Source organism: Heterocephalus glaber, unplaced genomic scaffold (assembly GCF_053883595.1).
Source record: "Heterocephalus glaber isolate CG9 unplaced genomic scaffold, H.glaber_assembly_v1.0 deba00001523, whole genome shotgun sequence".
NCBI lineage: Eukaryota > Metazoa > Chordata > Mammalia > Rodentia > Bathyergidae > Heterocephalus > Heterocephalus glaber.
In genome coordinates, this window is record NW_028258327.1 from 14,126,444 (window position 1) to 14,153,955 (window position 27,512).

General features: G+C 33.2%; 1 protein-coding gene and 1 pseudogene across 7 annotated transcripts in view; one reads left to right on the forward strand and one right to left on the reverse strand.

Moving 5' to 3' along the window:
• Nucleotides 1-27,512, forward strand: part of Epha7 (EPH receptor A7) — a 187,669-nt gene that overhangs the window by 73,152 nt on the left and 87,005 nt on the right. The gene's annotated exons all lie outside the window — the stretch shown is intronic.
• On the reverse strand, nt 11,550-11,707 carry LOC147824970 (U2 spliceosomal RNA; annotated as a pseudogene).

Below are 27,512 nucleotides of genomic sequence, written 5' to 3' on the forward strand. Positions count from 1 at the left end.
ATTACTGGATTTGGCATCATGTGACTTCTGATTCTTCCTCAAAGTCAAAATGACCATGAAAGGTAAATGCTTTGAATCAATTCAAAACACAGAGGCAGCCATAAAAGAGCAACTAAGGACACAAAATAGAACTTCCACAACTGCTTTAGAAAGTGCTAAGAAGAACTGGATAAGTGTGTTTGAAGTGAGGGGGAGTATTTTGAGGGGGATTAATGGAAATATTTCTTTTCCTGTAGTACATGTAAAGAAATTGCATTCACTGTATATTCCATTCCTTGCTCTCTGGTCCCAGTATCTCTCTGAGTTCTCAGATCTTACCATTCCTCTTGGTATGGTAATATACCACAGCAGTGTGCTATGAGTCAGGAGTTACGGGAACCAAATCAATCTTTTAATTATCTATTCAGTCATTGACACATGACTTTCTAAAGCAAAGATTTTGAAACACCATCTCTAGGGTTCCTTTCAGCTCTTACATCCATGAATCCCTGAAATCTACTGAGTCATTCTGAATTAAAAATGAAGATGAGAGAACCCAGAAGGAAGCTCCTCCGCCTCTATCCCAGGCTCCTAGGGCAGAGAAGCTCAGCCGGTCCCAGAATCCGCAAGGAAGCTCCCCCGCTGCCATCCCAAGCTCCTAGAGCAGAGAAGGGGAGCTGCATGGGCGCCAGAAGCCCCCCCCGCCACCCCGTGGAAATGAGAAAACACATAAAAAAGCCTCAAAAACAGACTTCCAGATCACCTACAGCAACCCCAGAGGGAAACGAGATGGAACAATCTGATGCTCAACCACCTGGACTCTCTGAACTGGCAACAAAAGAGGATCTGGGAAAAATGAAAGCAGAAATAATTACTCAGATAACAGCAAAGATTTTGCTCATGGTGCAAGACATGATTAATAAATCTAGAGAGGACACAGATAAAAAAATAGAGGATCAGAGGAATATGATGGAATCTCAACATAGGAAACAAATGGAATCCATAAAACAGATACAAGCAGATTTCCAAGAGATTAAAAACTCCATCGAAAGTCTGTGCAACAGAATTAAGCAATGTGAGGATAGAATTTCACATATAGAAGATAAGATTGCAATTAGTGACCAGGAAAAGAAAAATTGCTTTAAAATTGTAAGGGAACATGAGAAATCAATCCAGCAGCTGGTAGACGATGCAAAGAAGAATAACATAAGACTGATTGGAGTCAATAAAGAAACAGGAGAAAGTGCAGATGACATAAAAAAACTGTTCACCGAAGTCATGGCAGAAAACTTCCCAAAGAGGGGAAAAGAACTTGACATACAGATAAGTGAGGCATATAGGACTCCAGCTAGCCTTAATCAAAAAAAATCTACACATAGGCATATAATAGTTAGGATTCCAGAAATCCAACAGAAGAACAAAATTCTACAAGCAGTGAGAGAAAAGAAACAAATCACATACAAAGGAAAGCCCATCAGAATCACAGCAGACTTCTCAATGCAAGCCCTCAGGACAAGAAGAGCTTGGAGTGATGTATTTCAAGCCCTAAAGGAAAAGAGCCTCCAACCCAAATTGATGTACGCTGCAAAACTATCTTTCAAAATTGATAGAGAAATAAGATACTTTCATAATAAAGAGCACCTCAGGAATTTCATGAATATCAAACCGGCACTCCAAAAAATTTTAGACAATACCCTAGGAAAAGACAAAGAGGATCACAACTCCAGGAAACCCAGCAGAATGAATCCATTGGGTGTGACAAATTAAACACAAATGGGGAGAATCCAACAAAAAGAAAAAGTCATGACAAGGCTTTTAAAACTTTTGACTTCATCTCCCTAATGAGTGTATAATTCAATCTTATTAGTGTACTGATTAGTATTTTTCTGATTCTAGAGTTGCACACCATTCCTTGTGCTATACTGGCTATTTATCATCTTCTTATGTCTACTTTTTAATTGGGTTGTCTATTAATGAGCTCTAAGAATTCTTTATATATTCTGGTCATAGGTTATATGCATTATAAATATGGTCAGTTTAAGGACTACTTTGCATTTTAATGATGTCATTTAAAGTTCTAAATTTTTTTTATTAAATTCTTTTATTGGTTCATTGTAGGTATACAACACAATTACATTTCTCATTGGGAATCGTACCTTTACATAATGCATCTTGGCTCTTATTTTTTCCCCATTCCTAGCCCTCCCTTCACACCCTCCACCCTTCCCTATTTACAAAGAGTTTATTTCCATTTTTTCCATTAAAGTTCTAAATTTTGATGAAATCTCATTTATCAATTTTTTTTCTTTTATACATCGTGTCTTTTGTATCCTAGGTAGTTCTTGCCTACCCTAAATTCATAAACATTTTCCCTTATAATTTCTTCTTAAAGTTTTATGCTTTTAGGCTTTCTTATTTAGGTTCATAGATCCCTTCAGTTATTTTCATGTATGGAAATAAAGGGTTGAGGTTAATTTTTTATATACAGATACCAGGTGTTCTAGTGCCGTTTACTGAAAACACTATCTCTTCCTCGGCTCTTGAATTGAGTTTATATTCTATAAAATGCTAATGTTAAATAATCTTTCAAAACTCAGTGGACCATATATGTGTGGTTCTATTTCTAGATTCTCTGTTTTATTCAAATGATCTATATGTCTTTCCTTGCACCAACACTGCCTTGATTACTGTAGCTTTAGAAGAAGTCTTAAAATTAGGTACTAAACGTCTTCCAACACTGTTTTTGTTTTTAACTTTTCTAGGTCCTTTATACTCCTGCATAACTTTTAAATTTCAAAATCCAATTCTTCATTGAGAGCAAGTATACACAGACCTGAATTTTTATATATACCTTGTGTTTTCTAATCCTGCTAAATCAAGTACAAGTTCTAGGGGCTCCTAGAGATTTCTTAGTATTTTCTCTGTAGATGATCATTTCATCTACATATAAAGATTTTACTTCTACCTCGCCAGTCCTATCCTAGTTGTGTCATTTTATTGCCAGACTATTTTAGTGGGGACTAGGTTTCAAAGTTTAATGGACAGATAAAGACTAAGCATATCTGCCCTTGTTCCCCACCTTAAGGAGAAAGCATTGTATCTTCTCCATTTATATAAGGCGTTCTCGCTGGAAATATGGTGTACGTGTCTTTGATCTGTTGAGAAGATTCTGTTCTATTTCTAGTCTCCTGATAGCTTTTACCATGAACAGCTGTAGAATTTAGTCCAATACTTTTTCTCCAACTAGTGACAGGATCATATGGCTTTTTCCTTTCCTCTGTTTAAATGATGACTTTTGAGGGTGGATCTTCCAATGCTGAACCAACACTGGCATCCCTATAACCAAACCACTTTCTACATCCTGCCAGATCTGACTTCTAATAATTGTTTTGTTAAACAAATTTCTATCTATGTTCATACTTTTTTCTTCTATTATCTTTATCCAGTTTTAGGATTAGCACAATGTCAAGTTCCTAAAATGAGGGGAGAAGTGTTCCTTCTTTTTTCTGCTTTAATTGTTTGATATAATTTATCAGTTAAAATGTTTATGGGCCTGCTGTTGTCATATAGGTACGTTTTCAAGCTAGGAATATACTTTCTTTAATAGGTGCTATTCAAATTTTATATTTTCTCCAGAGTTAGTTTCATTAATTTGTCTTCCAAGGTATTTCTTAGAAGTTGTCAAATTTATTTCAAAAAAGATTTTTGTAATATGCTTTCTATATCCTTTTAAATTCTGTAAAATCTGTGGTAATGTCTCCTAGATCTTAATATTGTAATTTAAAAACTGTATAACTGATATTGTGTAACAGGAAGCAAAGGTCTAAAAGAGCAGGGGAATTGGGAGGGTAGGGGAAGGGAAAAAAGGGAAAGGAAAAAATATGAGAAGAGGAAAAAAATGGAAACAAGGTCTTTGCAAATAGGGAAGGGTGGACGGGGTGAAGGGAGGGCAAGGGAAGTGGAAAAAAAATAAGAACCAAGAGACTCATGTAATGGTACAAGATCCCAATGATGAATGTAACTGTATTTTATACCTAAAATGTACCAATAAACTTAATGGGGGGAAAAAATGAAGATGAAACTCTTTTAAAACAAATTTAAATGGCCTTACTTTTATAGTTCAGTAAAACATTTTCTCTTAAAAATGTAACTTTTTCTGATACTGTAACTATTTGTAATGAACTGTTTATGCTTATGCTGTGGTTAAGGTGACAAGTTGATCCTCATACTCTTCACTGGAATGGTTCTTTGTAGACATTTGAAAGAAACCTAGATGTTTTCAGCATCCTCTTGTACTTTTCATTTTGATAACTATCATTTCATAAATGCTTTAATCTCAGAATTGCTGTTTTTTTTAATAATGACAAATAGCTATCTGGAAAGCAAGAGTTAATTTGTGCTCTAACTGAAATGTACTGCTATGGATGGACTTATATCCTCTCTAAAATAGATATATTGTATTACTAACCCCTAATGTAAGTCTTTGGAGACAAAGTCTATTAGGAGGTAAAGCTAAATGAAGTCATGTGGTGGGCCACTGATCTGATAGAGTTAGTGACCTTTAAGAAGAGCCACTAGAGAGGTACCCTATCACCCTTTATCCCACTCTTTCACACAGAGTAAGGAGAGGTCCTCTGGGCACATAGCAGAAAACAGCTACATAATAGCCTTGTAGAGAAATGTCACCAAAAATTGAACTCTTCTGGACCTGGATTTGGGAGCTATAAGAAAATAAATTTCTGTTTACTTAAGTCTGCGGTATATTGCCCATGTGGCCCATGCAGACTAGCACAACTGTTCATCCCTGAAATAATTGAATTTCATCCTGTTATGTTGAAGGAAAATATTTATTTTATGTATGTATGAGTTCAGCTAAGGCTTTCACTTTTGTGCATTAGCCAAGAATTAAAAGCTGTGAAAATTTTAATCATATCTATAATTTTTCTTCCTCGAAATAGTATCAAACTTGTTTCTTGTGGTGCGTTAGTAAGTGACCAATAGTAATGTTTTGCTTTTAATATCCAATATGGGATTTAGTAAATCATAAAAGGCAGTGCATTGATGACAGCAGAATGTCCAATACAAAGTTATCAATTTTTGACTTTGAGTTTTGAACTTAAGTTTTTCATCTTCTTGGAAATTCTAATCTAGAAATTTCTACATGATTAAGAAATGCTGTTTTAAGATTTTCTAGTGAGAAAGGTTTTATAGCTCTGTAATTTGAAGACTTAAATTTGTAACTTGCTATATTTAAGCCTCTTCTTTTGACAAACTCCCAGATCATTACCCTGGAATAGTCCATAATGATGGAATTGTGTAAAGTAGCTCTTATAATATGTGTTGCTTTTGATAGAAGATCTTTCATTTGGCTATTATCATTTTATTAAGTGGAGAATGGAGTAAACTGAATTGCATCCACTAAAATAATATTTATGAAGAAATAACATTTTCCTTTTTAAAATAATAAGTTTGTTTAGCTGTATACAGAAAATCTGTTTTAAAATGCAACTAACCGGGCCACTTACTCTTTATTTCTAGGAAGAAAAATACAAAAAAATCAAGTTCATTGCAGAGATTTAAGTAAAATATGTCCTTTTTTTCCAGGGTACAATGTTAGGTAAATAAATTTTGAATCCTGTTGCCTTTTCTGGAGATACTAAATGATTATAGTACAAATAACATACATATAAGAATTGCTATGCTAAGAATATAAATGAACACATCTGTAAAGGTTTCTAATATGAATTTAATCAAGAAATGTTTTTTGCTAATCGTTCTGTGAGCAAGGCCTGTTATCTGAATTATTTGGTTCCACTGTACAAACAGGTTTTGATCCATGAATCATTAATTAATTCTAATGTAGCAAATCATCATGTTCATTTCTGTTAGTGTTATTAAAGAAATAGTATTGTGAAGACAAGAATTTCAGGAAAATTTCATTTAAGTTGAAGAAATCAATAAGCAGAATTTTAGGGAATGAAAAGCCAATGGATGGTAATTTCATGCATTATTCATGTAGAGTTGAATATACATAATGTGAAATGGTACTAATGATGATGGTAATAATAAAAATGTGGGTCCATATCTTTCGAGTACATGAGCTTTTCCCCAGGTCCAGTGCCTCCACACTAATAGCCATGACCATGCACACCAGTTCACGCACTGACTCAGCTGATGGGTTTAGTATTGAGAAAGGTAGGAGATAATCTTTGAATTGATAGGCATTTAGTTGTTCTATTTTCAGTCCCAGTGTACCCAATGACAGAGTAAATGTTGATTATTTTATTCCTTGCTTTGTTGGTGATGAATTGAAGCAAATTTGATTCAGACAAGCAATCTGGTGGAATGATGCAGAGCCATCCAAAAAACATCTGTACTAATCCACCAATGCAGTAAATTAGTTACAGGAAAAGACATTGATCCACGATGATCATTAACAGTTTTAACCAACTGATCCAAGTAATAGTGTAAAAGAGAGAACACTATCAAGATCTTGCTTTTCAGATTTGTTGGTTCTATCTGCAAAAGCCTGATTGTTACTCATTTCAATTTTGACTGTTTTTATGACTTCTGTTCCCTTGTTACTATTGAAAGCAATGAACAAAGATCAATTAAGAGGTAAAGACCCAGGAAAAATTATCAAGATTTCTTGCACTTCATTTACAGAGGGGTCAATCACAAAGAAAGACACAGTTGCTACAATCCAACAAAATTAGTTGGAGACAAGGCAGAGCAGATGATAAATGTTCTGTGACAATGTACGTGGCAGAGATATACATTCAGAGCTGTAACTGCCTGCCTTGCTTAAGACACAAGGACTACAGAAGATTTGTGAAGACCAATTAGCATTGCTTTAAAATACATAGTTCTTAATTATCCATAGCATGTGGACATCAGATAATTAGCGACTCCCTTTTTTAATATTTGGTCATTAACTTCAGTATATGGAAAGATACAGACATTGTCTCTCTTAGCATCACATTTCAAATGTCAATTATATGTCATAATAAAAACAAATATACTTCTTGACCCATATCACTATTGTATTATACAAATATTAATACTCTTAAAGAAAACACCCTTAACTCTATGGATATCAGGCAATACCATATTTGATCTATTGTGTTTAATGTATAAACATACATATAGACATTAATAATAGTATTTACTTGACAGAAAAGTTTAAGAATACCAACTGTTGGGAGCTAGCAGAATACCAAAAGCACATAATGAAGACCAAATTTGCAATATCCAAAGGAAGGGATATTTTCTGAGAGTCAGTTAATCATAGAACTAAATGGCACAGGAGGTCATTAGATTAAAGGTAGAAAAAGTCCATTGGATTTGAAAATGTGGAGCCATTAGGAACAGTTTTGAAACAGAAGTTGAGTTGGAAACTCATATAATCATATTTTCCTCCTTAAAAACAAAGCCTAGTACTATGGTATATGTGGTATAGCACTCAATGTTGACTTAACTGAATTGTAGTATATTACTTCAAATGCTGATTTCATACAGCATTTATCAAAGTGGTAAAGACTCCAAGACAGAGAATGAGTCTCAGTTTTGTTTCAAAAAAATTACTGTCTTTGTTCTTTTCTAATACGTCATGATAACCTTGTTTTCTCCTTGTTTTAACATTTCATTCTATTTTCTTAAATGCTTGACATCATCGAGAACCCAAATTTAGTCTCACATAAATTTCATTGTGAGAACCTGATAATCTCAGAAATAGAGGTCATAACAAAAATATACGAATTCTATAAATTATGCACTTATAACCAATTCTCCTGTAATATGCTAATTACTGTTCTTAATATTAAATGATATATGATCAACACGTCACTGAAAGAATATGTCTGTTACTATGTATATAACGACATATGAACACACGTATACATATAGGTTAGAGTTATATTTCATAGTATGTTTTGTTTTCTTGAGTTTTCCTTAATTCACTCAAATATTTTAAATTATATCCAATATTATATATGAATATATTTAAAAAGAAAAAGGAGAAGCATTTTAGAACTCTTTCATAGCATGCATGAGGCACTGGGTTTAAGCCACAGAAACACCAATGTATGCACACACTCACACACACATAAGCACAAAGGGAGTCTCACCTATAAGTTTTAAAATTTTATTCTTGCTTTTATCAGTATTTGTTAATACTGATAAACCTTCATCTTCTATTTTAGTAACATTTATTTTATCTTTAAAAGTTACATAAGCAACAGAAATCTGTGATGCTATTTTAACAAACCATATTAATATTTGTAAGTCACTTCTGGTGCACCTGCTGCATTAGATGTTGGTATTATGTTTGAAAAGATGCTAACTTACGGCCTTTACACTACTACTTTCATGTTTCATTATTTCTGCAATAATGAAATGCACAAGTGGATTTTAATTATAGTATCCGAGTGACTCTCTTTTCAGGCCATTTTCCTGAACAAGCAACAACTAATCTGACAAATCATAAGCAGTTGACTTTATAGGTTGATTGGGATTAAGTTACTAACTGGAACCTACTGGGAATGTGAAGAGCAGTGTCTCTTGACAAAATCCATTAGGTGTTTGCAATGTCTATTTTCAATTTTAATACATAACTTTAGGAGTGGAGAACTATAAACAGGTAATTCACTGACAGATGTATTTTTATGCATTTTCTTACAGCACCTCAAACACAAACCCTGTGTATCAAATGTGCATGTCTGCAATCTGTATTGTATGTTTGCCTTGTAATTGTTTTTTTCACATCTGGAGTTTTCACCATGTAGAAGCAACTTAGTACCGTTTTTTAAAAAAACAGTTTTAGAAATATTCTTTTAAAACTAAGCTATTTATAATTAGCCCTTTAATTGCTAATAGGTGACAGTACAAAGTAAGTTTTTAACACTTGTTTTCTTTTTTAAATTTGAAAAAAATTTAGGAGATACTGGGATAGGTGGATTGTTGAAAATAATTTTCAAATTTATTCTTTTCAAATTTTAAATTAAAATGTTTTATTTTTATGAAAAATCATTCAATTGTTTAAGGATATATAATAGTGAATCAGTGTTACCCAGTATCCCAAAGAATAATTTTCACCTTTTATTCTAAAGTTACTTTTTATGACAGTAGTCTTCATTATAAATTTTTTATACCATCTGTTAGATTGGACAGATTTCTTGTTTAACAATAAGTTGATTCTTGCAGACAAGAAAACTATTATGTATGTTCTTTATGTAAGTCAGTAAAACCAAGATCCATTCATTATTTGGAGCAGGAATATGAGTAGCATGTGAAGCCATATTTTCAAATAACTATCATTTAATTGGATATTTTGTTTTATCTGTCTGTTCTTAGATGTATAATAAACATATATAAGAGAACTCAACATAGAAATTAGATTTAGTATCCCTCTGGGTTGCTAAAATTACCCTACCATTGTTATAAAACAGGTTTCTTTATTGTTCTTAGACAGTAAATAAATGTATTGACAGTAAAGAATTAACGGCACATCCAGGAAGACTTTATTTAATAATGTTGATGTAAAATACTTCTTGTGCCATTCGATTTATCTAATTTATAACTCTGTTTGATTACCACAGCATGCCTTTCATCTGTAAGAATTGCACCCTGGGGACTAGTCAACTTATTAATTCATCACTTGCCTCTTTTTATGGTTGCAATCCCCATTATACTATGAGCAAAGAAAGATACTCTCTCCTGAAAGCTACCAGCAAACTGGTTCCAGTCTAGCTGACCTTTTGTTTGTAACTATGATCCTAATGGTTTTTCTATTGGTTTCTGTTTCTAATAGGTTACATTACAATCTACCTTTTTGTCTTACGGTATCTTGATGAGGACAGGACAGCAGGAGTGAATTCCACACCTGCAATTACAGAGTTTTAAAAAGAGGAAAGACCTGCTTCAAGTTAACCTGTCGGCTTGTAAAAAATGCCTTTTGATTTATCTGTCACCTGATCCATCAGCAATGAATAATTTTCATGGAAGGTGCACTTTAATTACATTCCGATTTGACTTGCATTATCAACCTCTATCTAGGTAATTAATCTCACCAAGTATCCAATTTCGGCCTTTATTGCTGGCAGGCAGACCTCTTGAATTATGTGCGCTTGAATGGGTCTTGGGTCTTTTTCACCAAGCAGGCCCTGAAAGAGACCTGGGGCCTTCCAGATCCTGGAAATGTGTCTTAGAATCTTTTCTTTTACATATTGTGAATAAAATGTATTTAATATCACAGATATACTTCCATAATCATAGACATTTATACATTATTGTAATCATGAAAAATATAGTAAAACTAGCTCCCCAGTCCTTTGTTGGTGTAGCCAATCTGCATGTCATTTTGTATATAGGTGATGTATGCTGTTATTAAATGTGTCCAACATCTGTATCAATTTGCTGATATGTTTGTCATAATTATGCTCTGAACTGCAACATGTCTATTTTTAGGTGAGAATTTAAATTTTGTATGGATTACAGTGAATATTTAAGTTGAAGATGTGTAAATCAAAATTAGAATCACTTTAAATTATCTACTTTACATTCAGTCAGACACTCTGTTTTCTACAACTTTATTCTAAATTAACAGATCCCTCACTTTCAGTATCTGGATTTTGATCATTTTAATTCCCTAATTTCCCACACTGATTAATACCAAAGGCCAATCAGTCATCTTACCAATATAGTGCACATATCCATATAATAATTCTGAAATGTGTAATTTGCCTTTTTGTTATAGTTTTATTTTATGCTCTAGTGCAAAAAATGTTCAGGTGGGTTTTTTTATTTGAAAATTATGAGTACAGTATATGTAGTGTTATGCTTCTTTACTCAGGACATTTCAGAAAACATTGAGAGTTTCTTGGAAATCAAATTGAAATAGAATAAATTGACTGCTTGAAAGTGATCTAAATATCTGGTATTATTTTCAGCAATGGATTTTCTGATTTGGAGAAAAGAAGACAATCCAATCATTAGTAGATCAAATAGGTTATAATACTTACATAGGAAAGCAGTTTAGAGAATTTGAACTGTTGATACTGGGGAAAAGGATGGGGATTTTATGACCCCATTACTTCCATACAGATACTCCATATATCTCTACCCCTAGCTCTGACCTTTCTCACAAACTCCTGCTTTTTTCTCCTCCAGAGGGCTATAGATTACGATTACATTTATAAGTATTCCAACATCAAACAACTTCACTCAGCTAAAATCTAACTTTATTTTTTAATACAACTTTAACCTGACCCTTTCATTTTTTTAAATTAAAAGTAATTTAATGTAATGTGTAAGTACAGATTTCTAAAATATTTAATATATCTTTTAAAAATCACATGGCATTTTTTATTCAAGTATTAGCTTCCTGTATCATGTTGAAGTGAATACTCATTTTTATAGTGGTTCAATTGCAAGAATATACAAGAATATTTCACTACCTATAATATTTCCAGAATGAATATGTTCAATTTAATTTAAATGATACTTTACAAGATATGTTTTTAATAATTGCTTACAAGCTATGTGAAAGGTTAAATGAGAGTTGAAATTGCCCAGAAATATTCATTATTAAATGACTGACTTGTAAATTCATAGTAAAATATGTGTATTCACAGGTGTATAAATACATACACATGCACACACCCAAATATGTATATATCATGTTGTGAGGATAAACATACACTTGATCTTAGCCAAAACGCCAAGAAGCGATGTGTGAGGATAAATATAAATTCTTATACATTTTTAAAGGAATTGTTTCCTTTATAAACACACTTTAACATATACTTCCCTTAATAATTAGGAGTGTATGCCAAATGAAGACTTTATAGATTTTTAACTTCTTTCTGTACCTATGTTAATCTTTGTGGAACCTCTGAATAATGAGAGTTTATATTTTCCAGTAATTGTTATGTCCTATAACACCATTTGGAACTGGAATATAATAAATATAATATATTTAAAGAAAAAGGAATTGAACCTGAAAAAAGACTGCTTGTCATATTTTGAATCAGTAAGGTCAAGCTTAGTATTTAGGAATGATTTGATAGCCAGAAACTTTCCGCTTGTGTTACTGTACTTTTCCTTTATCTATTCATTAGATAAAGATTTTTTTCAATGTATTGATATGCCAAAAATATGTGTTGCTAGGGATGTTTGCATAGTCAATAAATATTTAAATGAGCAGATTATTTCCTATATCAAAATAAAGTAAGTTTCAATGGAATAGTGTATCTAGAGAAATAGACCTAAACAGCATATCAGACAACTTGTACACTGGGTTACAATCATATTATTTGAATATCAAGTTAAATAAGCACTTCTTTGACCTTGTGCAAGTACTGCAATTCTTTTGCCATATTAGTGCATCCCAGTATTACATGAAGCAATAGATAAAAGTATTTTATATAGTAGTAAATCTTTACAGTTGCAAGTTGGTGGTGTCCATACATGGGAATGGAATTTTGTACAGATATGCTATAAATTTATTGGTAGCAAAATAGTCTTGAAAAACATTAGCAAAACAATAATGATTAATATTTATGATTCATGTTGATGTCACTGTCATAGTATGTAGCCCCCTCTATAACAAGGATTATAAAAAATTAAATATTTGAATATCCTTTAAACAAATAATGTTGACATTTCTAAAAACCAACTTCTGGCCTAAACTATCACAGTTCAGGGAATTCTATAAATTAATAAGTTTTAGAATTAATCAATTTCTAAAAGGAATGCATTCTTAAGACACTATCTCAATAATTAAAAATGTGTATTTATTATTGGTTTTTATAATGCTGTACTTTTTTCCAAAATAATGTCAAATATCTATCTCATATTTTTTCCCTGTAAAGTTTAAAAACTAGGTTTTGTGATGAAATATTGACTCCTGGTGTTACTACATGTGGAGTTATATATGTATGTAAAATTTAACATTAATTTAATATAAAATTTAGTTACATATACAATATATGTATATATTATATATGTATATATTTTATATATATGTATCTTCATTTACTGTCTTTTAGACTATAGGCCTCTTCAATTATTAATTTATGTTATAGTATATTTAGGGGGTTAGACACTATAAAGTTGGGAGATAATGATTTTATTTGAATAACAAAGAAAAGATTCTAAAGGTCAGCAATCTGTTGCTATTTAGATTTTTAAGAGATATTCTTTGTCTCCATTAAAACAAGAAAATGACCTGTTGGTTTTGAGTACTATTTAATATTCAAAAAGAGTCAACAACTTTGAGACAACTTTAAATATTTGGAAATATATATTATTTGTAATTTAAACCCACTTAATAGTCAAACTAGATAAAAGAGAAATATGATTTATTGCAATTTGACATTGAAATGTGTTTCATTGAAATACTGATTTTAAGAGAAAGCTGGAATTTGATGATTCAGATATGAAAGAATCATGAGCTTTCCTTTTCTAGTTCTGTACAAGCTTACTAGGCACTTAAAAATTTTTCTCTCATTTAAAATATTGGATTGGTTTCTATTTTTTCCAGTAGTTCTTCCTCTGTTGTTTGAAAAGCAGTAATTGAATATACACTTACACAATGATTTGCTTAGATTATGTCAAACTATTAAGTTAAAAAAAAAGAAAGCATTTGAAAGCTTGATATGTAAAACACAAGAAAAAAAGAGGAAGTAGAAGAACGTGATCATCCAGATGCGTTCCAATTCTATATAATGTAAGAGACAGCAGCAGATTTAAATCTTCCTTCACCTCAGAAAATGTTCTCCCTCTTTTACATTGCTGCTTCCAGGAGCTGTTAGTGGGAATTTGTTGCCACTAACAATTTTGTTAGGCTTCCTGCCCTTGGCTTTTATGCTGTTTCACTAGTTATTTCCCTTCCCTTCTCTCTCAATCAAGCTTTCTTTCTCTTTCTTTCTTACATTTTTTCCTCTTCCCTCCATCCTTTTCTCTCCACCCTCATCTCTCTCTTCCTTTCTCTCTGTGTGTTTTGGCAGTAACTAGGTGCACAGAAGAAACCATGCTGTGCTATAAACCCATTATTTCCATGTCACATGAATCGTATAAATAGTGAACAAAGAGCAGGCATTCCCCTGAGAATTTGTTTCCTTGTCTTCAGGATGCTGCTGCTCTTTCTTTTTTCTTTCTTTCTTTTTTTTAAATTAAATTCTTTTATTGGTACATTGTAGGTATACAACACAATTACATTTCTCATTGGGAATTGTACCTTTATATAATGCATCTTGGTTCTCATTGTTTCCCCATTCCTAGCCCTCCCTTCACGCCCTCCACCTTTCCCTATTTACAAAGACTTTATTTCCATTTTTTCCATTTCTCATCATTTTTCCTTTCCCTTCTTTCCTTTCCCCTACTCCTCCCACTACCCCTACCCCTTTGGACCTTTTCTTCCTATTTTGCATTATCAATTCTTCATTCTAATCATTGGTACATTTTAGGTATACAATGTAATGACATTCATCATTGGAAATTTGCACCTTTACATAGTCTCTCTTGGTTCTTATTTTTCACCCTTGCCCAGCCCTCCCTTCAACCCCTCCATTCCTCCCTATTTACAAAGATTTTGTTCCTGTTTTTCCATTTTCTCATATTAATCCCATTCCCTTCTATCCTTTCCCCTAGCCCTGCCACTTCCTTCCCCTTTGCCCCTTTTCTTCCTATTTCACATTACCTATTATACATTTAGTCTTTATTTACAGTTTCACTTTCTCACACCAGAGAAACTATTTGATATTTATTCGTGTGTGTCCTATTTATTTCACTTAAGAGTATTGCCTCAATGTGCATCCACTTAGCTATAAATGTCTCTAATTTCTCATTTTATATGGCTGAGTACTACTACATTTTATTTTAAAAAACCACATTTTCTTTATCCAGTCTCCAGTTGATGGGCATTTGGGCTGTTTCCAAGTTTAGCTATTACAAACTGCGCTGCTATGAACATGGGCACACATATATCACTGTGGTATGATTCTTTTAATTCTTTGGGGAAGATCCCCAGCAATGGAATAGCGGGGTCAAATGGGACTTCCAGTCCTAGTTCTTTGAGGTATCTCCATACTGATTTCCACAGTGCTTGCACCAGTCTACACTCCCACCAGCAGTGGAGCAGGGTTCCTCTTTCCCCACAGCCCTGCCAGCATTTGTTATTGGTTGATTTCATGATAGCAGCCATTCTTTCCCAAGTAAGGTGGAATCTCAGCATTGTTTTCATTTGCATCTCTTGAATGACCAGTGATGTTGAACATTTTTTCATGTATTTATTTGCTATTTCTACTTCTTTGTCTGAGAAATGTCTGTTCATTTCAGATGCCCATTTTTGGATTGGGTCTTTAAATTTGGGAGGTCTGATCTTTTGAAGTTCTTTATAGATTCCAGATAGTAGAGCTTTGTCTGAGGAAGAGCAGATGAAGATTTTTTCCCACATTGTGGGTTGTCTCTTCACAGTGTTGGTGGTTTCTCTTGCTGTGCAGAAGCCTTTTAATAAGAAGAGATCCCACTTGTTGATTGTTTGTGCTGGTTCACGGGCAACTGAGGTTTTGTTCATAAAATCTTTTCCTACACCAATGTCTTTAAGGGTTCTACCTAACCTCTGTTCCAACTGGTTCAGAGTTTCTATTTTAATATTTAGATCTTTAATCCATTTTAATTTTAGTTTAGTGCATGGTGAGAGATATAGGTCTAGTTTTAATCTTTGGCAAGTTGAAGCCCAATTTTCCCAGCACCATTTATTAAAGAGGCTATCTTTCCTCCAGTGAGGGTGTTTGGCTCCTTTATTGAAGATGAGATGGCTGAGTGTGTCTGGCGTTGTTGCTGCATCTTCTAATCTGTTCCACTGGTCTTCAAGTCTGTTTCTTTGCCAGTACCATGCTGTTTTTATCACAGTAGCTTTGTAATAGAGTTGCAGGTCGGGGATTGTGATACCCCCTGCCATGTCTCTATTACCTAGAATTGCTTTTGCTATTCTGGGTCTCTTCTTGTTCCAAATGAATTTTTGGATTGCTTTCTCAAGGTCCATGAAGTATGCTGCTGGGATCTCAATTGGAACTGCATTAAATCTATATAGCAGTTTTGGAAGTATGGCCATTTTCACTACATTAATCCTTCCTCCCCAGGAGCAGGGAATGTCTGTCCATTTTCTGATATCATCTTCAATCTCTCTTTTCAGAGTGCCATAGTTTTCAGAGAAGAGGTCTTTGATTTCTTTCGTTAGGATGATTCCTAGGTATTTCAGTTTTTTGGATGCTATTGTGAAAGGAATTATTTGCCCTATTTCTCTCTCAGTGAATCTGTCATTGGTGTAAAGGAAAGCTATTGATTTTTGTGTGTTGACCTTGTAACCAGCTACTTGACTGAATTTGGTTATTAAGTCTAGAAGACTTTTGGTGGAGTTCTTGGGGTCTTCTATATAGAGTATCATGTCATCTGCAAATAATGACTATTTGACTTCTTCATTTCCTATCTTTGTTCCTTTTATTTCTTTCTATTTTCTAATTGCTCTGGCTAATGTTTCCAGAACTATATTGAACAAGAGTGGTGATAGTGGACATCGTTGTCTTGTTCCTGATTTTAGTGTGAAGGATTTCAGTTTTTGACCATTTAGTATGATATTGGCTGTTGGTTTTTCATAGATGGCTTCTATCAGTTTGAGGTAGAGACCATCTATTCCAATTTTTTGTAGGGTTTTTATCATAAATGCATGTTGGATTTTGTCAAATGCTTTTTCTGCATGTGTGGAGATAATCATATGGTTTTTGTCCTTGGCTCTATTGATATAGTGTATTACATTGATTGATTTTCGTATACTGAACCATCCCTGCATCCCTGGGATGAATCCCATTTGATCAGGGTGGATGATCTTCTTGATGATCTTCTGCATTCTATTTGCCAGTATCTTATTAAGGATTTTTGCATCTATGTTCATTAGTGAGATTGGCCTATAGTTCTCTTTTTCAGTTGGGTCTTTCTTTGCTTTGGGGATCAAGGTGATGCTTGCTTCCAGGAATGAATTTGGGAGTAATGTTTCCCTTTCAATTTCATTGAAGAGTTTAAACAGTAGTGGCAGTAGTTCCTCTCTAAATGTCTTGTAGAATTCAGCAGCGAAGCCATCAGGGACGGGCTTTACTTAGTTGATAAGTATTTAATTACATTTTCAATTTCATTGGTTGATATTGGGTTGTTCAGAATTTTTAGGTCTTCTTCATTCAACTTGGGTAATTCATATGTATCTAGGAATCTGCCCATTTCTTCTGTGTTGTCCATCTAATTGGCGTATAGGTTCTGGAAGTAGGTATTGATGATCCTCTGGATTTCTGCTGAGTCTGTTGTAATTTCACCCTTTTCATTCCTAATTGCATGGATTTGGGCCTTTTCTTTCCTTTTTCTGACAAGGTTGGCTAAAGGTTTGTCAATTTTGTTGATTCTTTCGAAGAACCAACTCTTGGCTTCATTGATTTTTTGTATCGTTCTCATAGTCTTCATTGCATTGATTTCTCCTCTGATGTTTATAATTTCCCCCTTGTATGAGCTTTGGGTTTGTCCTGCTCTTCTTTTTCTAGAAGCTTGAGGTTCAGCATCAGGTTGTTTAATTGGGCTCGTTCTGTTTTCCTAATATGCGTATTCACTGCTATGAATTTCCCTCGTAAGACTACTTTCATTGTGTCCCATAGATTCTGATATGTTGTACTGTCATTGTCATTTAATTGAAGGAACTGTCTGATTTCTTCTTTAATTTCCTCTGTGACCCATTGGTTATTCAGAAGTGTGTTGTTCAATTTCCACGTGTTTATGAAATATTTTGAGTTTCTTTTGCTATGGATCTCCAATTTCATGGCACTATGGTCTGATAATATACAGGGGATAACTTCAATTCCTTTGCACTTACTTAAACGTGTTCTATGTGCGAGCATGTGGTCTATTTTTGAGAATGACCCATGTGCAGCTGAGAAGAATGTGTATTCTGATTTTGTGGGGTGGAAGACTCTGTAAACATCTGTTAATTTCATTTGTTCAAGAGTTCAATTGAGTTCTAGTATTTCATTACTTATTTTTAGTCTAGTTGATCTATCTATTTGTGACAATGGGGTGTTGAGGTCTCCCACTACAATTGTATTAGTGCATACATGACTTTTCTTGTCCGTTAGTATTTGTTTTATATAGTTGGGTGCACTAGTGTTTGGTGCATAGATATTTATGATTGTCATCTCTTCCTCTTGGATTGTTCCCTTTACAAGGATGTAGTGTCCTTGTTCATCTCTCTTAATCAGTGTTGGTTTGAAATCTACTTGATCTCCAAAGAGGATAGCTACTCCTGCTTTTTTTCGGGTTCTTGTCGCATGGAGTATTGTTTTCCACCCTTTAACTTTCAGTCTATGAGTTTCCTTTTGAATTAAGTGTGTTTCTTGTATGCAGCATATTGTTGGATTTTGCTTCTTGACCCATTCTGCCAATTTCTTTTGATTCGTGAATTGAGACCATTAACATTGATAGTTATAACTGAAATGTATTGACTTGTCATTGCCATGACTTTTTCTTTTTGTTGGGTTCTCCCCCTTTCCATTTAATTTCTTGTCATGCCAGATGGGTTCATTCTGCTTTGCTTCCTGGGGTTGTGATCTTCAATGTCTGTTCCTAGGATATTGTGTAAAATTCTTTGGAGTGCTGGTTTGGTACTCACGAAGTTCCTATGGTGCTCTTTGTCCTGAAAGTATCTTATTTCTCCATCCATTTTGAAAGATAGTTTTGCAGGGTACATCAATCTGGGTTGGAGGCTATTTTCTTTTAGGGCTTTGAATATTTCACTCCAAATGCTGCTTCTCTTTCTGTCTCATGATATTTACTCTTTCTGAGGGACATCTAGCTTGAGAGCTGCATTTCGGAGATCAGTAACGAGAATAACAACTCACTTGTCTGCGATACTGTACTGTTTAATATGAAAAATATTGGAATATTTTCTTTTCTGCCAGTGCTCGACAAGATAAATCTCTCATTTATCTACTGCATATGCTTATACAAATCTAAGTAAGTTTTTAAAGTAGGTAAGACTCTATCTCTGAAAATAGACTTTTCCCCCTTCAACACAATTTGTTTTTCTTCAATGAAATGCAGCACAGTGTGCAAACTAATTTTGTATTTGTATAAGTAGCTTTTTCTGTGGGTAGAATTGGTCAAGGATCTACTCACAGAAATGTACATCCCATTTCTAATCTGTATTCCAAGGCATAAAACGAAGACTTTTGTTTCAATCTTGTTCAATCACTGTTTAAATACATTCACTTACTCAAAGATCTTATGATTCTGACCGTTTGGAAATGGTGTGTGGTCACTGGAATCTTGCTTTTGATCACTGGTAATCTTTGACATTATTGAGCAACTTTATCCTCAAGGATCTCTCTCCCATGGGAGAAAAGTGAGACTTTGAATTGTGGATTTGAAAACAAAACAGAATTACACTACCCTGTTTTTGAAGGTCCTTTCTGTGAAGAGTCTCACTATACTGAACGTTTCTTAAACATAATACAGTAGAACAACACCATCAGTCCTTTCTAATTACTCTTTTATATTTTTTATGCCTTCTTGGTAACAACTCCCATCCCCATTCTTACAAATGACACACAAAAAGAAGAGAATAGCTTATATATGGTTGTTTTTCTGTCTTTTTGCAGTGTTTTCTAAACTGAAATTCATATCATTCTAGATAACCTTCACAATTTTGGTGAAATTGTTAAAATGGAAGAAAGATGCCATTCAAAGCACGGGGTTACACTTGGATACTTGGGCAGTAGGGTGGACCGAGTATTGGCATAGAACTGTTCCCTTCTCTTCTTATATGGGGGAAAAGGCACTGAGCATCTGGACATTTGACTGCCCGCCTGCTAGGCTTTCAAAGTGATGTACACATGGTATCTAAGCAGTTGTATCATAGGGTATATGAATAGAATCTGAAACTTTCATGTATGCCTGGCTTGGCCTGATTTACTGATGCTAAACTCACTGAAGAGAGTATAAAGAACATTCACTTGAGCAAGCTTCATAGTCTAGTGCATTATTTTGGATAAATGGTAATTATGTCTGATTATTTTTCCCTTAAATATAATAGTTGAAAGGCTTAATACTTTTGGTACTGAATATGTGATATAGACTATTGTTTTGCTTTTAAGATATTACTTTCAATAGGCTTTCACAATATATAAATTAATGATTAAACTTCCAATTTGTGGGCCAGAGATTTAGCTTAGTGGCTCCACCACCTGCCTCGCAAGCGCAAGGACCAGAGTTCAGTGCCCAATACCAAAAAAAACCAAACCTTCCAATTTGTACTGCATAGCAAGCATAGTATCTGTGCCTCTTTTCTAGTTTAAAGCAAGAAAGGTGCCCTATATATGCCTCATATTATATATGTACATATATATATATATTCAGATCTTTATTCAATCATCTCTGTAAACTATGAAGAGATGAGTAAGATAGCTTTATTGTGTATGTTTTGAATTATAATGTTCTTTGTCTCATTGCTAAACAGAAAAAAATAGTTTCTATCTCTATTTAAATTTTCATCAAATATAGAGGAAAATAATTTATAGTTATCCATCAGTATTCAGTAATATTCAACAGCATTTTGGAAAGAAAATAACTTTATAAGCATTCATGCAGTTTAGTTTTATAGTCCCCATTTTAATTGTTATAGATAAATAGGCATGGAATTAAAAATTTAGAATATTTTAAAAACTGGATGATGATTGTAATGTCACCAAATATTATCTCATAGGTCCAGTAGGTCTGTCCTTCCAATCTTTGGTGCCTCTCTATCAGTATCTTTTGTGGTGGTCTCCATTACAAAATACATGTGGTTTAAAAAATGTAATTATTTTACTTCTCTAAAAAGTAATGTCTTCAGCCTCTAATGATGTGCAGAACTTTAACAGATCATTTAGAGTTATAATGTAAATACCAATGAAATTGTAAAATTTTAAATAGAATTAATGTCTCATTCTTGGTCAAAGCAAAAAGCTTATATTACAACCCTAGACATATAATATATCACACGTGTTGATGATTGTGTTTCACGTTAAAGTTTCATTTCATTCTAATACTAAAAACAGAAGTAGAGAGAATTTTTACAATATTTCTTGGGTATCCCCATATGTTTTTAATGGCAGAAAACTTAGGACTAGGGTTTGTAGAAAATATTGAAGGATTCAGGCCTCCATGTTAATACATTGTTAATTTCCTAGGAATCAAACTTACAACAGTTTTGTGAGAAATATGTTATTATTCAGTATGCAAAAAGTTAAGAAATTTCCCAAAGTGATAAGGCCTCAAAAGTGACTAGGTAAGATTACCTGTGAGATCAGACAGGCACAGTAACCTATTCTCCTATTCCCTATCTTATTTATCTTTTGCTGTGCTTGATTTTCATAGTTGTGTTGTCCTATTCTGGGGATGGAAATCAAAACATGCGGTGACTTACACCCTAACATTTTGAAATATGTGTTCACATTATCTTCTATTCTAGTTTGGGATCAAATGTAAGGGTGAAATATGCAAATATATCCATAGCTACTGAGGAATGAAATGGATTTGCATCACACTCTTAACCTTGATATTTGTGGTCTGGTTCAGAATATCCTTTTTATAATGCATAGAAAAGGCACTAGAATGTAGGTTTCTATACAGAATGGCAAAAATGATAACATTTTAGCATACTTCTCTGGACTTTTCCAATATTATATGTCAGTTTTTCCTTTCTAGTAATTTGATACTGCTCCAAAATGTAGAATTTTTATGTACAGGCTAGATAATTTTTAAAATAGGGAATTATATAAATATAAAATTAATCTATTATTTTGATGAATGTGAAACCAAATTTTCCTTTTTAAAATTTTTTATTAATGTATATTTGTACTACATAATGATTACATTCACTGTAGGGAACTGTTACATGTGTATAACACATCTTAAATCCTTTTTTTTTCCCTTCTCCTCCATTGTCCCCCTTTGTTGCCAACATCAGATTTATTTATTTAGTTTATGGGTCCATATATAGTTGATTTTTATACATATCAGTTAACAACCACATTAATAGGCCAAAAACATAACAAACACATAATACAATTATACTAAATCAAGGTACACTTTTAGATACATTGTCCATGCTGGATTACAATAACTTTTTCTCTTTCTCTATTCATAATTGAATTGCTTTAAATCACCACTTTATCAATTGTTGATTGTACCAGTTTATTTGAAAATGTGAAATTAAAAAGTATTCTATATAATATTTTTAATATTGCATTGGAAATTTAGGACCTTTTCTGAAATATCTTGCTTTTATCTTCAGAATTTAAGATGTATTTATAGTATGTACACAGAAGCAATACTAATGTTTACACAAACTTATTTTTGTCATGCACAAATACATTGTAATATAGCACAAATCTTCAATTTTATTAAAGTTATAATTGAGTTCCTATATGGAAACTCCATATAATAAAAATATAAGCCACTCAGCAAAGAAATACAATATGCAATTTTGCATAAATTCATATCAGATTACAGATTAGAATATACAAAACTCACATTCTATAGATAACTCTTCATTGTTTATAGTGTGTTATCCATATAGTCATAGACAAAGTTAGCAGAAATATAATTTGCCAATATCAGGATAGGAAGAGTTATCAGGTCTATTATTGTATTTATATTGTTATGATATTATTATTCATCTGTTAATTTTATCAATATTTATATTTATTTCTTTTTATTTATTTGATATAACTATATTCGTCAGCTCCCATCAGGTCAAATGAACTGCAGTCTAAAATACTTGACCTTAGCCAGAAGTACAAAAAGCAGTTGAGCTCCCCTGTGAACACACTTAGAATCAAATTGTATGAGAATATTCTTAAACAAATGCTTTTATTAAAAGTTACTTTCAAAAGTCAGGCACCTACCAAAGTCAAGTGTGAAATATTTGCATAATATATATTTCATGAAAAAATAGATAAATGAATTATTTCCATGTGAGGTAATGTGACACAGTGTTGCCTATGTTTGCTGAAAGGCTGAGTTATATAATGAAAGCCCATTCATTCCATATTTCCTTATGGTTGGTATGGAAAAGATAAAATAACATAGTAGTTTACAATGTAGTTTATAATGATCACTGAAGAACAGAACATACATATCTTTTCGAGAAATAATTGACAAACTAAACAGGACATTATGTGAATTGCTGTTTGCCACATACATAGTAAATTACATTGAAGGAATTATTGATAAGAAAGTAATATTACCTTAATTTTTATACATTTCCAGTGAAATAATTCTTTATCTTTAGTTATTCTGATTATTTCTTTAACTCTCTATGATCATTTTTGATGAATGTTTATCTCAGTACATGAAATAAGTTTAATATATATCATGGAGTCCCTGTTACTGTCAGTTACATATGAAAAAAGACATAAGCCTACATTGGATTTAAAGGCACTCTAGAATATGCTTTTTATATATTATCTGCTAAAGATATAGTCTACATATTTCTGCAAGGCATGTGGTCAAGAGTTGTAGAATTTGGAAAGGCTTAAATATGAAAAACTGAGAAAAGACCTTTAGATTTAGCTAGAAAGATATCAGTGGAACCTTAGAAAATATGGTTTATTATAGTTGTGTGACTCTATATGAAGAAAATAAAATTGGAGAAAATCTATTAGGCCATCTTTGTTCACTATTTTATTTACATTGTTCCACTTTGTGCATTATTTGTCAGTTACATCTATACTGTTTCAAGGTTACTGCTTTCCCATGTTGCCAACTTAATGCTCCAACATCTATAACACCTTTCTCCATAATTTCATTGCTTTATTGAAATATTTGACATGTGGGTACCTTTTATTTTGAATTTGAAGAGAGAAATCTAATGAAAAGTCACTTAAGAAATGATCAATGTCGTGTTTGGTGAGTATGCTCCCCATACAGCAATGTCTTAAAATCAGTCCCAAAGTATAGAATCAGTCACTAAGTCCTTGACACCTGTGAGATGCCTCCCACCTGGTACCCAAGCTAAAGTGGCAGAAGCAATAATAATTACTTTGCCCTTAGAGAAAATGCTATTAATTGCCTTAGTTTAAGTACCACCTTCATCCTATGAGTGCCCTTTTTTAACATTGTTTTTCAAATAATATAATTTTTATGTTTCACATTGTATAATAAGAATTATTCTAATTTTCCTAAGTCATCTGCTCACCTCATTCCATCAATGGTGACATTTTCTCCATTCCCTCAAAAACATTGTTTTCCTTCTAACTATATCTATATATCTACTTACACTTTAAATGAGAATTCAATTGCTAATAATTTCTTCATTTATATCATTGCTCATTATCTTCTACTCCAAATGTGAGTCGTTGAGTCCCTTGAGTTGTTAAATGTGGTGTCGATGGGCCCTACAGTAAAGAATCTGGTTTTACTTTCTACTTCTACATTTTCATTGTATACAGTAGAGCCAGGTATAGAACAAAAACCTTTATACAGAATATTATCAAAATCATTCGACAAGATGGTCAGAATATGTGAGGAAATTCATAAAGTCACTAAGTTTAAACCCAATCATACTTTTTAATTGATAGAATGTATATTTTAGGACTTCCCTTATTTTCACACATCTACAAAGAGTAGCTATTTTGGAAAAGTATTTGAAAAATAAAATATGTCAAGATTGATAGTTCTTGGTATAGCAATCACATTCTTTATTAGAAGTGGAGTAAAATTCTTGGAAAGGTTCTTGGACCATATGCTGTTGCTGTGTTAGCATATCTAAAAATGACAAGTTTATTTCCATATTTTCATTAATGTTGCTTGTAGTCTGGCTTACATGTTAATTGATAAAACCTTTCAGACTTTTGTATTTGAAGTAAAAACTGGTAATGATTGGCGATTGAAATGTTTATTACTTCTTTAAAAATGTATGATAAATGTTTAGTAACCAATGTCTCATTCAGAACTTGTAGGGCAGACTCTGCTGTTACTCAGATTAGTCATGTATTACTTATGTCTTTACAACATAGATCTTAAAAAGAGGACATATTCATTAATCTAACTGTAGCATAAAATTCCTAAGGAAATAGAAGTTAAAAGTTAAAAAGACCTCATTATCGCCTCCTGCTGCACAAGCACAAGGACCCAAGTTCGATCCCCGGGACCAAAAAAAAACAAACTAAAAAAAGATCTCATTACTTTATTCATTTAAGTTCCATGAGGAATTATATATTTGTATGTGTGTCAATATGATGAAACTTTCACCCTATAATTACATTGTTTTAATAATGAAATATAAACATGGAATTTTATAATGTAGTTTTGATTAATTTATTCCACAACATACAGCCTGAACTTGACCCTTCTTTCCTTCTTTTTTTAATATTATTAACTTTGGATTAGAAAACTGAGAACTTTGCTGATTTTAGTTTCATGTTTTCATATTATTTTGTCAATCACAGTCTCCTTAAGCAAACCATTCCGTTCTTTACTTCTGTTTTCTCTGACAAATCTTTCTTCTTATTATTAAGTTGTGCGCTTAGAGGAGGCACATTGATTATGTAGGACTTCAGTGAGAATTCTCCAATGATAATATATTATTATCCAGATTAGTGTCTTTTATGTTTTGAAATTTTTGTAACTCAGGAATCAATATGTAGGACAAATCTTGCTATTCAAATATAATAAAATCATGTAAAACCAACTTACCTCTGTTGGGAGGGGGGGAATGTCATTAAAGTCTGACTTATGGTACATTTTAGAACACTGTGGATTCTGTCACCAAAACATTTCTGGTTGGCTCATACTTGGAAATTCATTTATGAGGTATTTTCCCTCCAAATTTTTATTCATTCTTGTATAGTTCAAAAATATTTATTCAGCATTTCATATGTTTCATAGATTACTGTAGGTGTTAAGGAAAAGCAGTGGACAAACAAATCTTGGTTCTTCAGAATTTTCTACTAGGAGTGAGATGGAGTAGAATGGAAAAAAATCTTTAATATATAAAATATATACAAAAGACTAGATGCTGTTGTTCAAATCATGAAGGAAGTCAAAATTGTCAGAGGGTTACAGTTTTTTAAAGTTGTTAGCAAAGGCTTCTTTGAGAAGATGACATTGAACAAAGGCCTGTGTGAGATATGAGAGCAAAGCCAAGAGAAGAAAACATGTTCCAGACAAGGAGAGCAGTCTGTGCAGTTCTTGAAGAAAGTGTGTGCTTAGCATGACCAGCTGAAAGACAGGCTTAGTGTGCAGAGACAAAAGGAGCACAGTAGAGAAGGCAGGATGTTAGCCATGTTGCAGAACTTAATGTGTTAGGTCTTGTGGGTAGCAATAACCCCTGACTTTAGAGGAGGATGGAAAGCAACTGGGAAGTTTGAATGGAAGTCTGACATTTTAGCGGTAGACTTGGTTCCTGGGTTAAGAATGGGTCTGAGGGGGCCAGGGATTTAGTTCAGTGGTTCTGCTGCCTGCCTCACAAGCACAAGGTCCAGAGTTTGATCCCCGGTACCAAAAGAAAAAAAAAAAAAGAAAAAGAGTGAGGCTGAGGAAGCTGAAGGGTAAAAGCAGGGAATTAGTTTGGGAGGCTATTGGAATAATCCAGAACAGTGGTTAAGGTGGCTTCCACCAGATGGTAGCAATGAAATGTCTAGATGTTGCCCCTTGTGTGTATATTTGGAATGTAGAGTCAAAAAATTAGTGGGCAGAGTTCCTATGTGAGGTCTGGATTAGTGATACAAATCTAGAATTTTCAACATAGATATGAAAATTTAAATCATAAAACAAAATGACCTAAAAATAGTGTACATATAAGTAGAATCAAAGGAGGGTTAAAATCCAAGTACCAGGGTGCTGGGTGATGAATAACATTCCAAAAATGTAACAGAATGGCAAGACAAGTGCGAAATAGAGTTTGATGTTCCGGAAGCAAAGAAAATATTTCAAGGAGAAAGTAGTGATCTGTGTAAAATGCTGTTGATAGTCTTGCAAGATGAAGAGTGAGAGCTGAATTCTTGATATAATCAACTCGGTATCAGTCTTGTAGCCATGAGAACAGTCGATATGTCTTAGATGGCACTAATCTGTGAACTATGGGTAGCTGATATCCAGCTCTGTCCCACACTTGTCACTTCCTACTGGGATTATTGTGCCAAATTCCAGACAGCAAGGTTTACAGCAATACAGACAAATATATTTTAAAGAGATGAGAAACATAGGACAATTTACAGGTGTGTAATATAAACACCAATTGCAAGACCGGACTTGGCTAACTTGGAGAAAAACAAGGAAGGTATAATAGCAACGGGATTCGGGAAAAGGAGGGAAATGGGAAATAAAAAAGAATTAAAATGTGTTGTGTACATGAATCAACTCTTCATGATGAATGTAATCATTATATACTCCAAACATGTAGTAACATAAAAAAATTTAAAAACATAGTAACCTTCCATACACTCTATAGTTTGCAA